Source organism: Palaemon carinicauda, chromosome 6 (assembly GCF_036898095.1).
Source record: "Palaemon carinicauda isolate YSFRI2023 chromosome 6, ASM3689809v2, whole genome shotgun sequence".
Classification (NCBI taxonomy): domain Eukaryota; kingdom Metazoa; phylum Arthropoda; class Malacostraca; order Decapoda; family Palaemonidae; genus Palaemon; species Palaemon carinicauda.
The window spans coordinates 175,897,555-175,915,652 of NC_090730.1; the positions used below are offsets into that span (position 1 = coordinate 175,897,555).

Genomic DNA, 18,098 nt, shown 5'->3' on the forward strand with positions numbered 1-18,098 from the left:
CGACTTGACCTTGAACTTTGACTTCAACGTTTATAAATTGGAGTGGATTTTCATACATTGAAATGAGAACCTAGTTTGATGTCTTTGTGACAACTATGTTCAAACTCATGGCTAATTACGTGAATTGGACATTTTCCTTGACCATAACCTTGACTTTGACCTTGACCTTCCAAAATTTGATCAATTTCAGCTTCTTATATAAAAGTAAATCCCTGAAGGTTTCATTTCTCTGTGGTTGAAATTGTGGCCAGGAGCTGTTCACAAACAAACAAACACAGAAATTCTAAACACACTTTGTGCTCAATAATGAATGATATGATAGGTCTTCTTGATGGGGGAAAGTGTGGAATTTTAATTATGTTAGATCTTAGTGCTGCTTTTGACACTGTTGTGCACGAGTACTTACTTGACGACTTGGAGTCTATTTGAGTGACTCAGGAAGCACTGAAATTTTTGCGAAGTTACTTAGTGAACAGGAAGACTATTGTAGAAGTTTCTGGAAACCGATCAAATGAGAGAATTCTTATGAAGGGTGTACCACAGGGTAGTGTCCTGGGCCCTATCTTGTTTAACATATATACTATCGAGCTATCACGCATCTTGAAAAAACAAAAAGTGGGTTTTAAACTATATGCAGATGATACTCAGTTTTACCTCTCCATTTCAGCAACACAAGATACAGAGAAGAAAATTGATAAGATAATGACTGAAATAAAAACATGGATGCAGAGGGAAAAAGCTCAAATTAAACGATGATAAAACAGAATGTATGTTCTTTGGCACAAAGGTGGCTTTGAAGAATTACCAGTTAATTCAAAGTATAAAAATTCGTGATGCTGATGTTGGGATTGTGCCTGTTGTGAAAAATTTGGGTGTACTGATAGACTGTAATTTGTCAATGAAGGACAAAATTGTGAACACAGTGAAAGTGTGTAACTATCACCTGAGAAACATAGCATTTATTATAAAATATTTAACAGAGGGCAGTACAAAAATTTTAGTGATGAGTCATGTAATATCAAGGCTTGATTATTGCAATTCTCTGTACTACAAATTGCCCAATACACTACTAAGAAAACTTCAAAATGTGCAAAACCGGGCGGCTAGACTGATAAAAGGCATTAAATTTCGGGAGAGAATAACTCCTGCACTGATCGATCTACATTGGTTACCTGTTAAGGCTAGAATTGAATTTAAAATTTGCTTGTTGACTCACAAAGCACTTATAAGTGATAAGCCTAAATATCTTCGTGATTGCCTGGTCCCCTACCCTGAAGCTACCAGCGCCGCTGTAAGAGTTAGACATGCAGATGACCCACATAGACTATTCGAAGTTAGTGTGAATCATGCAATAGGAGGAACGTTCAGTTATGCGGCACCGAGACTCTTTAACGACCTTCCACTCGATGTCAAGAATAGCAATAATGTGGCAGCTTTCAAGAAAAACCTGAAGACTTATCTTTTTAGAAAGTGTTATAATAGTGACCTGAAAACTATTAAGCCTGAATACAAATGCTAGCGAAATAACTGATAACGATACAGACCAAAATATTAACTGGAAAGGAATTATTTTTTTCACACACCAAGGCCCGCCTGAACAGACCTTTAGTGTTTGATGGAGGGCGAGAAATAAACCCCTAAAAGTAAAAGTAAAAAGTACAGACAGATACGAGAACATAACCTCCTTCCAACTTCGTTGGCGGAGGTAACAATTAGCTTTTTAAACGACTGATATTTATTATAGTATATATATTTTTTATGAAATGTAGGGAATTTTCCGTACGTTATGTGTGCTGCATAATGTACTGAAGTGTTAAAACTACAATTTTAGAATTATTCTTGTCAAATAATCCTCCATATATATTGTATTTTAAAATGTCTATTTAGAAAACTTTGCATACAGATTATATTTTTTCACGTAGTGGTTTCTTTTATGTTCCATAGAAATATCATTACGATTTAGATCTGTTATCTCTCGTTATGATGGGAAAAGTTTTATTCGTGTCCTGTAGTGGTGAGGATTATTCCTCATAGATGGCGCCACCCAAGGACGGCCGAGCGAGTAATCTTCAAGAGCTTGCCATGTCCCGTGTCCTTGGATTTACTTCAGCAGTTGATGAAGAAAAGAGTCGTGCTTTTCGCATCAGTTTGCCTAAATGAAGTGCTATGCGGACTTAAAATGGAGTATGGTTAGTGGGTATTGCTGTATTTATATTCGTTTTATTTAGTTTCCGTAGATATAGCGAATTCCCGAGTGTTTATGTAGTGGCCGAAAGTAAAATTTTCATTAACTTTTAAAGTGACTTTAGGATGTTTTTCACTTAATTGAAATTTTTAGTGACGGTCCTATTTCAAAGGTTTCTCAATCGCCATATGATATTTTGTTTAGCTAAAGTCTATTCAATAAGTGTTTTGATTTATACCTTCGATTCAAAGCTTAGTGCGTGACTGTATGGGAATCTACAAAAGTGTTATTAACGCAATTAAAGTACGTGATTCTATAAAAAGTTTTATTTGTTCGTAATTGATTCAATCTGGATATAGATATTAGATGGAAGGTGTCGATACCTGAAAAAGCACCAAGTTTGTGCCAGACTTTTTTAAAAGTTTTAATCGGTTAGTGGTGTTTAGGAGACTTTGTGCCCAGTTTATTTTTGACTGGTGACGAGAATCTTTACATTATATTTCATACATAGGAAGACTAGGTCTATTTTTCTTTAAATATACTAGCCCGGTTTAGATTAATTTGTTATATATTTACATATTTCCAGGAATAACGTCTATTTGTACAAGTTTCCGATATATTAGAGCAGAACTATATATTCCAGTAATTTTATTTACTTTCATTAAGTTGTTTAGAGGAAATGTCCCTGACTAATCTATTTCCTAATATTCAAACACTTCGAATAACTTTCAGTTTCTAAAAGCGTTTGTTGAAAGGACAAGCTGAAGTACTTTTCAAGCTCTAAAAATATGTACACCATGACCTACGGTGAGATTTTCAGCATCGTCTATGCTAAAAAAAGCTTTATTATTTCTAGACTGTTAATAAGCCATCTAAATAGTTAGGCAATGACCTAGGCGGTAACTCGTGAAGATGACAAATGAGACTATTTAGTTTATTAGATATGCTCAATTGAATTATAGGCTAACATATTTGATTTAGGTTTATAGCCTTTAACTTCTGCCTATAGAGGAATACGTATTGATATAATGAGGTAATTTTATTTATGAAATAATTGTGAAGACTTATTGAAACAATGCCGGTCACGGGTGTGTAATTTGTGAAAAGCCGGTCACGGGTATATTTGTGCAAAGCCTGTCACGAGTATATTTGTGCAATGCCAGTCAGAAATATATTATTTAAGCAATGCTGGTCACAGGTATATTATTTGTGCAATGCTGGTCATGGGTATATAAAATGTGCAATGCTGGTCATGGGTATATAATTTGTGCAATGCCGGTCACGGGTATATTATTTGTGAAATGCCGGTCACTGGTATATAATTTCTGCGATGCCAGTCACGGGTATATTATTTGTGCGATGCCAGTCACTGGTATATTATTTGTGCAATGCCAGTCATGGGTATATTATTTGTGTGATGCCAGTCATGGGTATATTATTTGTGTGATGCCAGTCACGGGTATATTATTTGTGCGATGCCAGTCACGGGTGTATTATTTGTGCGATGCCAGTCACGGGTATATTATTTGTGCGGTGCCAGTCATGAGTATATTATTTGTGCGATTCAGTCACGGGTATATTATTTGTGTGATGCCAGTCACGGGTATATTATTTGTGCGATGCCAGTCACGGGTATATTATTTTTGCGATGCCAGTCACAGGTATATTATTTGCGCAAAGCCGGTCACGGGTATATAATTTCTGCAATGCCGGTCATGGGTATATTATTTGTGCGATGCCAGTCACGGGTATCTTATTTGTGCAAAGCCGGTCACGGGTATATTATTAGTGCTATGCCAGTCATAGGTATATTATTTGTGCGATGCCAGTCACGGGTATATAATTTATGCAATGCCGGTCACGGGTTATTTGTGCGATGCCAGTCACGGGTATATTATTTTTGCAAAGCCGGTCACGGGTAGACAATTTCTGCAATGCTGGTCACGGGTATATTATTTGCGCAAAGCAGGTCACGGGTATATAATTTTTGCAATGCCGGTCACGGGTATATTATTTGTGCGATGCCAGTCACGGGTATAATATTTGTGCGATGCCAGTCACGGGTATATTATTTGTACAAAGCCGGTCACGGGCTTATTATTAGTGCGATGCTAGTCACAGGTATATTATTTGTGCGATGCCAGTCACGGTTATATAATTTATGCAATGCTGGTCACGGTTTATTATTTGTGCGATGCCAGTCACGGGTATATTATTTGTGCGATACCAGTAACAGGTATATTATTTGTGCGATGCCATTCACAGGTATATTATTTCTGCGATGCCAGTCACGGGTATATTATTTGTGCAAAGCCGGTCAAGGGTATAATATTTGTGTGATACCAGTAACAGGTATATTATTTGTGCGATGCCAGTCACGGGTATATAATTTATGCAATGCCGGTCACGGGTATATTATTAGTGCGATGCCAGTCACGGGTATATTATTTGTGCGATGCCGGTCACGGGTATATAATTTCTGCAATGCCGGTCACAGGTATTTTATTTGTGCGATGCCATTCACGGGTATATTATTTGTGCGATGCCCTTCACGGGTATATTATTTGTGCGATGCCAGTCACTGGTATGTTAATTCTGCGATGCCGGTCACGAGTATATTATTTTTGCGATACCAGTCACGGGCATATTATTTGTGCGATGCCAGTAACAGGTATATTATTTGTGCGATGCCAGTCACAGGTATATTATTTTTGCGATGCCACTCACAGGTATATTATTTGTGCAAAGCCGGTCACGGGTATATATTTTCTGCAATGCCGGTCACGGGTATATTATTTGTGCGATGCCAGTCACGGGTATATTATTTGTGCAATGCCAGTCATGGGTATATTATTTGTGCGATGCCAGTCACGGGTATATTATTTGTGCGATGCCAGTCACGGGTATAATATTTGTGCAAAGCCGGTCACGGGTATATTATTTGTGCGTTGCTAGTCACAGGTATAATATTTGTGCGATGCCAGTCACGGGTATACAATTTATGCAATGCCGGTCACGGGTATATTATTAGTGCGATGCCGGTCACGGGTATATTATTAGTGCGATGCCGGTCACGGGTATATTATTTGTGCGATGCCGGTCACGGGTATATAATTTCTGGGATGACGGTCACGGGTATATTATTTGTGCGATTCCAGTTACGGGTATATTATTTGTACAAAGCCGGTCACGGGTATATAATTTCTGCAATGCCAGTCACGGGTATATTATTTGTGCGATGCCAGTCACGGGTATATTAATTGTGCGATGACAGTCTGGGGTATATCATTTGTGAAATGCCGGTCACTGGTATTTAATTTCTGCGATGCAGGTCACGGGTATATTATTTTTGCGATGCCAGTCACTGGCATTTTAATTGTGCGATACCAATCACAGGTATATTATTTGTGCGATGCCAGTCACGGGTATATTATTTGTGCCATGCCAGTCACGGGTATATTATTTGTGCAAAACCGGTCACGGGTATATAATTTCTACAATGCCGGTCACGGGTATATTATTTGTGCGATGCCACTCAATGGTATATTATTTGTGCAAAACCGCTCACGGGTATATTATTTGTGCAATGCCGGTCACGGGTATATTATTTGTGCAATGCCAGTCACGGGTATATTATTTGTGCGATGCCAGTCACGGGTATAATATTTGTGCAAAGCCGGTCACGGGTATATAATTTCTGCAGTGCCGGTCACGGGTATATTATTTGTGCGATGCCAGTCACGGGTATTTTATTTGTGCGATGCCAGTCACGGGTATATTATTTGTGCGATGCCAGTCATGGGTATATTATTTGTGCAATGCCGGTCACGGGTATATTATTTGTGCGATGCCAGTCACGGGTATATTATTTGTGCGATGCCAGTCACGGGTATATCATTTGTGCGATGCCAGTCACGGGTATATTATTTGTGCAATGCCAGTCACGTATATATTATTTGTGCAATGCAAGTCATGGGTATATTATTTGTGCAAAGGCGGTCACGGGTATATTATTTCTGCAATGCCGGTCACGGGTATATTATTTGTGCGATGCCAGTCACGGGAATATTAATTTTGTGACGCCAGTCACGGGTATATTATTTGTACGATGCCACTCACAGGTATATAATTTCTGCAAAACCGCTCACGGGTATATAATTTCTGCAATACCGGTCACGGGTATATTATTTGTGCGATGCCAGTCACGGGTATATTATTTGTGCGATGACCGTCACGGGTATATTATTTGTGCGATGCCAGTCACGGGTATATTATTTTTGCGATGCCACTCATGGGTATATTATTTGTGCAAAGCCGGTCACGGGTATATAATTTCTGCAATGCCGGTCACGGGTATATTATTTGTGCGATGCCAGTCACGGGTACATTATTTGTGCGATGCCAGTCACGGGTATATTATTTTTGCGATGCCACTCATGGGTATATTATTTTTGCAAAGCCGGTCACGGGTATATAATTTCTGCAATGCCGGTCATGGGTATATTATTTGTGCGATGCCACTCACGGGTATATTATTTGTGCAAAGCCGGTCACGGGTATATAATTTTTGCAATGCCGGTCACGGGTATATTATTTGTGCGATGCCAGTCACGGGTATATTATTTGTGCGATGCCCGTCACGGGTACATTATTTGTGCGATGCCAGTCACGGGTATATTATTTTTGCGATGCCACTCATGGGTATATTATTTGTGCAAAGCCGGTCACGGGTATATAATTTCTGCAATGCCAGTCCCGGGTATATTATTTGTGCGATGCCAGTCACGGGTATATTATTTGTGCGATGCCCGTCACGGGTACATTATTTGTGCGATGCCAGTCATGGGTATATTATTTTTGCGATGCCACTCATGGGTATATTATTTGTGCAAAGCCGGTCACGGGTATATAATTTCTGCAATGCCGGTCACGGGTATATTATTTGTGCGATGCTACTCACGGGTATATTATTTGTGCAAAGCCGGTCAAGTGTATATAATTTCTGCAATGCCGGTCACGGGTATATTATTTGTGCGATGCCATTCACGGGTATATTATTTGTACAATCCCAGTCACGGGTATATTATTTGTGCGATGCCAGTCACGGGTGTATTATTTGTGCAAAGCCGGTCACGGGTATATTATTTCTGCAATGCCGGTCACCGGTATATTATTTGTGCGATGCCAGTCACGGGTATATTATTTGTGCGATGCCAGTCACGGGTATATTATTTGTGCAATGCCGGTCACGGGTATATTATTTGTGCGATGCCGGTCACAGGTATATTATTTGTGCGAGGCCAGTCACGGGTATATTATTTGTGCGATGCCAGTCACGGGTATATTATTTGTGCGATGCCAGTCACGGGTATATTATTTGTGCGATGCCAGTCACGGGTATATTATTTGTGCGATGCCACTCATGGGTATATTATTTGTGCAAAGCCGGTCACGGGTATATTATTTGTGCGATGCCACTCATGGGTATATTATTTGTGCAAAGCCGGTCAAGTGTATATAATTTCTGCAATGCCAGTCACGGGTATATTATTTGTGCGATGCCACTCACAGGGTATATTATTTGTGCAAAGCCGGTCACGGGTATATATTTTCTGCAATGCCGGTCATGGGTATATTATTTGTGCAATGCCAGTCACTGGGTATATTATTTGTGCAATACCAGTCATGGGTATATTATTTGTGCGATGCCAGTCACGGGTATATTTTTTGTGCGATGCCAGTCACGGGTATAATATTTGTGCAAAGCCGGTCACGGGTATATAATTTCTGCAGTGCCGGTCACGGGTATATTATTTGTGCGTGCCAGTCACAGGTATAATTGTGCGATGCCAGTCACGGGTATATAATTTATGCAATGCCGGTCACGGGTATATTATTAGTGCGATGCCAGTCACGGGTATATTATTTGTGCGATGCCGGTCACGGGTATATAATTTCTGTGACGCCGGTCACGGGTATATTATTTGTGCGATGCCAGTCACGGGTATATTATTTGTACAAAGCCGGTCACGGGTATATAATTTCTGCAATGCCGGTCATGGGTATATTATTTGTGCGATGCCAGTCACGGGTATATTATTGTGCGATGACATCTGGGGTATATCATTTGTAAAATGCCGGTCACTGGTATATATTTCTGCGATGCAGGTCACGGGTATATTATTTGTGCGATGCCAGTCACGGGTATATTATTTGTGCGATACCAGTCACAGGTATATTATTTGTGCGATGCCAGTCACGGGTATATTATTTGTGCGATGCCAGTCACGGGTATATTATTTGTGCAAAACCGGTCACGGGTATATAATTTCTACAATGCCGGTCACGGGTATATTATTTGTGCGATGCCAGTCACGGTATATTATTTGTGCAAAGCCGGTCACGGGTATATAATTTCTGCAATGCCGGTCACGGGTATATTATTTGTGCGATGCCAGTTACGGGTATATTATTTGTGCAATGCCGGTCACGGGTATATTATTTGTGCAATGCCAGTCACGGGTATATTATTTGTGCGATGCCAGTCACGGGTATAATATTTGTGCAAAGCCGGTCACGGGTATATAATTTCTGCAGTGCCGGTCACGGGTATATTATTTGTGCGATGCCAGTCACGGGTATATTATTTGTGCGATGCCAGTCACGGGTATATTATTTGTGCGATGCCAGTCATGGGTATATTATTTGTGCAATGCCGGTCACGGGTATATTATTTGTGCGATGCCAGTCACGGGTATATTATTTGTGCGATGCCAGTCACGGGTATATTATTTGTGCAATGCCAGTCACGGGTATATTATTTGTGCGATGCCAGTCTCGGGTATATTATTTTGCGATGCCAGTCACGGATATATTATTCGTGCAATGCTAGTCACGGGTATATTATTTGTGCGATGCCAGTCACGGGTATATTATTTGTGCGATGCCAGTCACGAGATATCAATTTTGTGACGCCAGTCACGGGTATATTATTTGTACGATGCCACTCACGGGTATATAATTTCTGCAAAACCGGTCACGGTATATACAATTTCTGCAATGCCGGTCACGGGTATATTATTAGTGCGATGCCCGTCACGGGTATATTATTTGTGCGATGCCCGTCACGGGTAAATTATTTGTGCGATGCCAGTCACAGGGTATATTATTTTGCGATGCCACTCACGGGTATATTATTTGTGCAAAGCCGGTCAAGTGTATATAATTTCTGCAATGCCGGTCACGGGTATATTATTTGTGCGATGCCAGTTCACGGGTATATTATTTGTACAATCCCAGTCACGGGTATATTATTTGTGCGATGCCAGTCACGGGTATTATATTTGTGCAAAGCCGGTCACGGGATATAATTTCCGTAGTGCCGGTCACGGGTATATTATTTGTGCGATGCCAGTCACAAGTAATTATTTTTGCGATGCCAGTCACGGGTATATTATTTGTGCGATGCCAGTCACGGGTATATTATTTGTGCGATGCCAGTCATGGGTATATTATTTGTGTGATGCCAGTCATGGGTATATTATTTGTGCAAAGCCGGTCACGGGTATATTATTTCTGCAATGCCGGTCACAGTATATTATTAGTGCGATGCCAGTCACGGGAATATTTTTGTGATGCCAGTCACGGGTATATTATTTGTGGATGCCAGTCACGGGTATATTAGTGCGATGCCACTAATGGGTATATTATTTGTGCAAATCCGGTCACGGGTATATAATTTCTGCACTGCCGGTCACGGGTAATTTATTCGTGCGAGGCCGGTCAGGGTATATTATTTGTGCGATGCCAGTCAACGGGTATATTATTTGGGCGATGCCAGTCACGGGTATATTATTTGTTCAAAGCCGGTTACGGGTATATAATTTCGGCAATGCCGGTCACGAGTATATTATTTGTGCAATGCTGGTCACGGGTATATAATTTCTGCAATGCCTGTCAGGGTATATTATTTTCTGCAGTACTGTCACGGGTATATTATTTTTGCAATGCCAGTCACGGGTATATTATTTGTGCAATGCCAGTCATGGGTATATTATTTGTGCGATGCCAGTCACGGGTATATTATTTGTGCGATGCCAGTCACGGGTATATATTTGTGCAAAGCCGGTCACGGGTATATTATTTGTGCGATGCCAGTCACGGTATAATTATTTGTGCGATGCCAGTCACGGGTATACATTTATGCAATGCCGGTCACGGGTATATTATTAGTGCGATGCCGGTCACGGGTATATTATTAGTGCGATGCCGGTCACGGGTATATTATTTGTGCGATGCCGGTCACGGGTATATAATTTCTGTGATGACGGTCACGGGTATATTATTTGTGCGATGCCAGTTACGGGTATATTATTTGTACAAAGCCGGTCACGGGTATATAATTTCTGCAATGCCAGTCACGGGTATATTATTTGTGCGATGCCAGTCACGGGTATATTAATTGTGCGATGACAGTCACGGGGTATATTATTTGTGAAATGCCGGTCACTGGTATATAATTTCTGCGATGCAGGTCACGGGTATATTATTTGTTGCGATGCCAGTCACGGGCATTTTATTGTGCGATGCCAATCACGGTATATTATTTGTGCGATGCCAGTCATGGGTATATTATTTGTGCCATGCCAGTCACGGGTATATTATTTGTGCAAAACCGGTCACGGGTATATAATTTCTACAATGCCGGTCACGGGTATATTATTTGTGCGATGCCACTCAATGGTATATTATTTGTGCAAAACCGCTCACGGGTATATTATTTGTGCAATGCCGGTCACGGGTATATTATTTGTGCAATGCCAGTCACGGTATATTATTTGTGCAATGCCAGTCACGGGTATATTATTTGTGCGATGCCAGTCACGGGTATATTATTTGTGCAAAGCCGGTCACGGGTATATTATTTGTGCATGCCGGTCACGGGTATATTATTTGTGCGATGCCAGTCACGGGTATATTATTTGTGCGATGCCGTCACGGGTATATTATTTGTGCGATGCCAGTCACGGGTATATTATTTGTGCAATGCCGGTCACGGGTATATTATTTGTGCGATGCCAGTCACGGGTATATTATTTGTGCGATGCCAGTCACGGGTATATTATTTGTGCGATGCCAGTCACGGGTATATTATTTGTGCGATGCCAGTCACGGGTATATATTATTTGTGCAATGCCAGTCATGGGTATATTATTTGTGCAAAGCGGTCACGGGTATATTATTTCTGCAATGCCAGTCACGGGTATATTATTTGTGCGATGCCAGTCACGGGATATTATTTGTGACGCCAGTCACGGGTATATTATTTGTGCGATGCCACTCACGGGTATATTATTTCTGCAAAACCGGTCACGGGTATATAATTTCTGCAATGCCGGTCACGGGTATATTATTTGTGCGATGCCAGTCACGGGTATATTATTTGTGCGATGCCGTCACGGGTATATTATTTGTGCGATGCCAGTCACGGGTATATTATTTTTGCGATGCCACTCATGGGTATATTATTTGTGCAAAGCCGGTCACGGGTATATAATTTCTGCAATGCCGGTCACGGGTATATTATTTGTGCGATGCCAGTCACGGGTATATTATTTGTGCGATGCCGTCACGGGTATATTATTTGTGCGATGCCAGTCACGGGTATATTATTTTGCGATGCCACTCATGGGTATATTATTTTGCAAAGCCGGTCACGGGTATATTATTTCTGCAATGCCGGTCACGGGTATATTATTTGTGCGATGCCACTCACGGGTATATTATTTGTGCAAAGCCGGTCACGGGTATATTATTTTTGCAATGCCGGTCACGGGTATATTATTTGTGCGATGCCAGTCACGGGTATATTATTTGTGCGATGCCGTCACGGGTATATTATTTGTGCGATGCCAGTCACGGGTATATTATTTTGCGATGCCACTCATGGGTATATTATTTGTGCAAAGCCGGTCACGGGTATATAATTTCTGCAATGCCAGTCACGGGTATATTATTTGTGCGATGCCAGTCACGGGTATATTATTTGTGCGATGCCGTCACGGATATTATTTGTGCGATGCCAGTCACGGGTATATTATTTGTGCGATGCCACTCATGGGTATATTATTTGTGCAAAGCCGGTCACGGGTATATAATTTCTGCAATGCCGGTCACGGGTATATTATTTGTGCGATGCCACTCACGGGTATATTATTTGTGCAAAGCCGGTCAAGGGTATATAATTTCTGCAATGCCGGTCACGGGTATATTATTTGTGCGATGCCATCACGGGTATATTATTTGTGCAATCCGTCACGGGTATATTATTTGTGCGATGCCAGTCACGGGTATATTATTTGTGCAAAGCCGGTCACGGGTATATTATTTCTGCAATGCCGGTCACGGTATATTATTTGTGCGATGCCAGTCACGGGTATATTATTTGTGCGATGCCAGTCACGGGTATATTATTTGTGCAATGCCGGTCACGGGTATATTATTTGTGCGATGCCGGTCACGGTATATTATTTGTGCGAGCCAGTCACGGGTATATTATTTGTGCGATGCCGTCACGGGTATATTATTTGTGCGATGCCGGTCACGGGTATATTATTTGTGCGATGCCAGTCACGGGTATATTATTTGTGCGATGCCACTCATGGGTATATTATTTGTGCAATGCCGGTCACGGGTATATAATTTCTGCAATGCCAGTCACGGGTATATTATTTGTGCGATGCCACTCACGGGTATATTATTTGTGCAAAGCCGGTCACGGGTATATATTTCTGCAATGCCGGTCACGGGTATATTATTTGTGCGATGCCAGTCACGGGTATATTATTTGTGCAATACCAGTCACGGGTATATTATTTGTGCGATGCCAGTCACGGGTATATTATTTGTGCGATGCCAGTCACGGGTATATTATTTGTGCAAAGCCGGTCACGGGTATATAATTTCTGCAATGCCGGTCACGGGTATATTATTTGTGCGATGCCAGTCACGGTATATTATTGTGCGATGCAGTCACGGGTATATAATTTTGCAATGCCGGTCACGGGTATATTATTTGTGCGATGCCAGTCACGGGTATATTATTTGTGCATGCCGGTCACGGGTATATAATTTCTGTGACGCCGGTCACGGGTATATTATTTGTGCGATGCCAGTCACGGGTATATTATTTGTGCAAAGCCGGTCACGGGTATATAATTTCTGCAATGCCGGTCACGGGTATATTATTTGTGCGATGCCAGTCACGGGTATATTATTGTGCGATGCATCACGGGTATATTATTTGTGCAATGCCGGTCACGGTATATAATTTCTGCAATGCCAGGTCACGGGTATATTATTTGTGCGATGCCAGTCACGGGTATATTATTTGTGCGATGCCAGTCACGGGTATATTATTTGTGCGATGCCAGTCACGGGTATATTATTTGTGCGATGCCAGTCACGGGTATATTATTTGTGCAAAACCGGTCACGGGTATATAATTTCTGCAATGCCGGTCACGGGTATATTATTTGTGCGATGCCACTCACGGGTATATTATTTGTGCAAAGCCGGTCACGGGTATATAATTTCTGCAATGCCGGTCACGGGTATATTATTTGTGCGATGCCAGTCACGGGTATATTATTTGTGCAATGCCGTCACGGGTATATTATTTGTGCAATGCCAGTCACGGGTATATTATTTGTGCGATGCCAGTCACGGGTATATTATTTGTGCAAAGCCGGTCACGGGTATATAATTTCTGCATGCCGGTCACGGGTATATTATTTGTGCGATGCCAGTCACGGGTATATTATTTGTGCATGCCAGTCACGGGTATATTATTTGTGCGATGCCAGTCACGGGTATATTATTTGTGCGATGCCAGTCACGGGTATATTATTTGTGCAATGCCGGTCACGGGTATATTATTTGTGCGATGCCAGTCACGGGTATATTATTTGTGCGATGCCAGTCACGGGTATATTATTTGTGCATGCCAGTCACGGGTATATTATTTGTGCGATGCCAGTCACGGGTATATTATTTTTGTGATGCCAGTCACGGGTATATTATTCGTGCAATGCTAGTCATGGGTATATTATTTGTGCAGCGGTCACGGGTAATTATTTGTGCGATGCCAGTCACGAGAATATCAATTTGTGACGCCAGTCACGGGTATATTATTTGTACGATGCCATCACGGGTATATAATTTCTGCAAAACCGGTCACGGGTATATTAATTTCTGCAATGCCGGTCACGGGTATATTATTAGTGCGATGCCCGTCACGGGTATATTATTTGTGCGATGCCGTCACGGGTATATTATTTGTGCGATGCCAGTCACGGGTATATTATTTTTGCGATGCCACTCACGGGTATATTATTTGTGCAAAGCCGGTCAAGTGTATATAATTTCTGCAATGCCGGTCACGGGTATATTATTTGTGCGATGCCATTCACGGGTATATTATTTGTACAATCCCAGTCACGGGTATATTATTTGTGCGATGCCAGTCACGGGTATATATTTGTGCAAAGCCGGTCACGGGTATATAATTTCCGCAGTGCCGGTCACGGGTATATTATTTGTGCGATGCCAGTCACAAGTAAATTATTTTTGCGATGCCAGTCACGGGTATATTATTTGTGCGATGCCAGTCACGGGTATATTATTTGTGTGATGCCAGTCATGGGTATATTATTTGTGCAAAGCCGGTCACGGGTATATTATTTCTGCAATGCCGGTCACAGTATATTATTTGTGCGATGCCAGTCACGGGAATATTATTTTTGTGATGCCAGTCACGGGTATATTATTTGTGCATGCCAGTCACGGGTATATTAGTGCGATGCCACTAATGGGTATATTATTTGTGCAAATCCGGTCACGGGTATATAATTTCTGCACTGCCGGTCACGGGTAATTTATTCGTGCGAGCCGGTCAGGGGTATATTATTTGTGCGATGCCATCAACGGGTATATTATTTGGGCGATGCCAGTCACGGGTATATTATTTGTTCAAAGCCGGTTACGGGTATATAATTTCGGCAATGCCGGTCACGGTATATTATTTGTGCAATGCTGGTCACGGGTATATAATTTCTGCAATGCCTGTCAGGGGTATATATTTTCTGCAGTACTGTCACGGGTATATTATTTTTGCAATGCCAGTCACGGGTATATTATTTGTGCAATGCCAGTCAGGGTATATTATTTGTTCAATGCCGGTCACGGTATTTTATTTGTGCAATGCCTGTCATGGTATATATTTGTGCGATGCCGGTCATGGGTATAATTTGTCCAATGCCGGTCACGGGTATATTATTTGTGCAATGCCGGTCACGGGTATATTATTTTTGCAATGCCGGTCACGGGTATATTATTTGTGCGAATGCCGGTCACGGGTATATTATTTGTGAAATGCCGGTCACGGGTATATTATTTGTGAAATGCCGGTCACGGGTATATTATTTGTGAAATGCTGGTCACGGGTATATATTTCTGCAATGCCTGTCAGGGTATATATTTTCGCAGTGCCGTCACGGGTATATTATTTTTGCAATGCCAGTGACGGGTATATTATTTGTGCAATGCCAGTCAGGGGTATATTATTTGTTCAATGCCGGTCACAGGTATTTTATTTGTGCAATGCCGGTCATGGATATATAATTTCTGCGATGCCGGTCATGGGGGTATAATTTGTCCAATGCCGGTCACGGGTATATTATTTGTGCAATGCCGGTCACGGGTATATTATTTGTGCAATGCCGGTCACGGGTATATTATTTGTGCAATGCCGGTCACGGGTATATTATTTGTGAAATGCCGGTCACGGGTATATTATTTGTGAAATGCTGGTCATGGGTATATTTTTCTGCAATGCCGGTCATGTGTATATAATTTCTGCTATGCCGGTCACGGGTATATTATTTGTGAAATGCCGGTCACGGGTATATTATTTGTGCAATGCCGGTCACGTATATGATTTCTGTGATGCCGGTCACGGGTATATTATTTGTGAAATGCCGGTCATTGGGTATATTATTTGTGCAATGCCGGTCACTAGTATATGATTTCTGCGATGCCGGTCACGGGTATATTATTTGTGAAATGCCGGTCACGGGTATATTATTTGTGCAATGCCGGTCACGGGTATATATTTCTGCAATGCCGGCACGGGTATATTATTTGTGAAATGCTGGTCATGGGTATATTATTTGTGCAATGCCGGTCACGGTATATTATTGGTGCGATGCAGGTCACGGGTATCTAATTTTGGAATGCCAGTCATGGGTATATTATTTGTGCGATGCCAGTCACGGGTATATTATTTGTGCAAAGCCGGTCACGGGTATATTATTTCTGCAATGCCGGTCACAGGGTATATTATTTTTGCAATGCCAGTGACGGGTATATTATTTGTGAAATGCCGGTCACGGGTATATTATTTGTGAAATGCTGGTCATGGGTATATTATTTGTGCAATGCCGGTCACTGTATATGATTTCTGCGATGCCGGTCACGGGTATATTATTTGTGAAATGCCGGTCACGGGTATATTATTTGTGCAATGCCGGTCACGGGTATATTATTTGTGCAATGCCGGTCACGGGTATATTATTTGTGCAATGCCGGTCACGGGTATATTATTTGTGAATGCCGGTCATGGGTATATTATTTGTGCAATGCCGGTCACGGGTATATTATTTGTGCAATGCCGGTCACGGGTATATTATTTGTGCAATGCCGGTCACGGGTATATTATTTGTGCAATGCCGGTCACGGGTATATTATTTGTGCAATGCCGGTCACGGGTATATTATTTGTGCAATGCCGGTCACGGGTATATTATTTGTGAAATGCCGGTCATGGGTATATTATTTGTGCAATGCCGGTCATGGGTATATTATTTGTGCAATGCCGGTCACGGGTATATTATTTGTGCAATGCCGGTCACGGGTATATTATTTTTGCAATGCCAGTCACGGTATATTATTTTTCGCAGTGCCGGTCACGGGTATATTATTTTGCAATGCCGGTCAGGGTATATATTTGTGCAATGCCAGGCAGGGGTATATATTTGTGCAATGCCGTCACGGGTATATTATTTTTGCAATGCCGGTCACGGGTATATTATTTGTGCGATGCCGGTCACGGGTGTATAATTTTTGCAATGCCGGTCACGGGTATATTATTTGTGAAATGCCGGTCTTGGGTATATTATTTGTGCAATGCCGGTCATGGGTATATAATTTGTGCAATGCCGGTCACAGGGTATATTATTTGTGCAATGCCGGTCACGGGTATATTATTTGTGCAATGCCGGACAGGGTATATAATTTGTGCAATGCCGGTCACGGGTATATTATTTGTGAAATGCCGGTCACAGGTATATTATTTGTGCAATGCCGGTCACGGGTATATAATTTCTGCAATGCCGGTCACGGGTATATTATTTTGGAATGCCGGTCACGGGTATATTATTTGTGCAATGCCGGTCAGGGTATATATTTGTGCAATGCCGGTCACGGGTATATTATTTGTGCAATGCCGGTCACGGGTATATTATTGTGCAATGCCGGTCACGGGTATATTATTGGTGCAATGCCGGTCACGGGTATATAATTTTGCAATGCCAGTCACTGGTATATTATTTTGCAGTGCCAGTCATGGGTATATTATTTTTGCAATGCCGGTCACGGGTATATTATTTGTGCAATGCCGGTCACGGTTGTATTGTGCAATGCCGGTCATGGTTATATTGTGCAATGCCGGTCACGGGTTATATTGTGCAATGCTCCACGGGTATATTGTGCAATGCCGGTCACGGGTATATTATTGTGTAACGCCAGTCACGGGTTATTATTGTGCAACGCCAGTCACGGGCATATATTGTGCAACG

The 18,098-nt window shown here is 41.7% G+C and overlaps 1 long non-coding RNA gene across 2 annotated transcripts in view; it reads left to right on the top strand.

Annotated features, from left to right (window-relative positions):
* Positions 1-2,141: 2,141 nt before the first annotated feature.
* The window catches only part of LOC137642294 (uncharacterized), a 104,041-nt gene continuing 88,084 nt past the window's right edge, over positions 2,142-18,098 (top strand). The window contains exon 1 of one of the 2 annotated variants that reach the window (XR_011044732.1): positions 2,142-2,189. This is a non-coding gene — a long non-coding RNA (uncharacterized lncRNA). Of the gene's footprint in view, positions 2,194-18,098 lie in introns of both variants that reach the window. The other variant, XR_011044733.1, reaches the window with a different exon arrangement.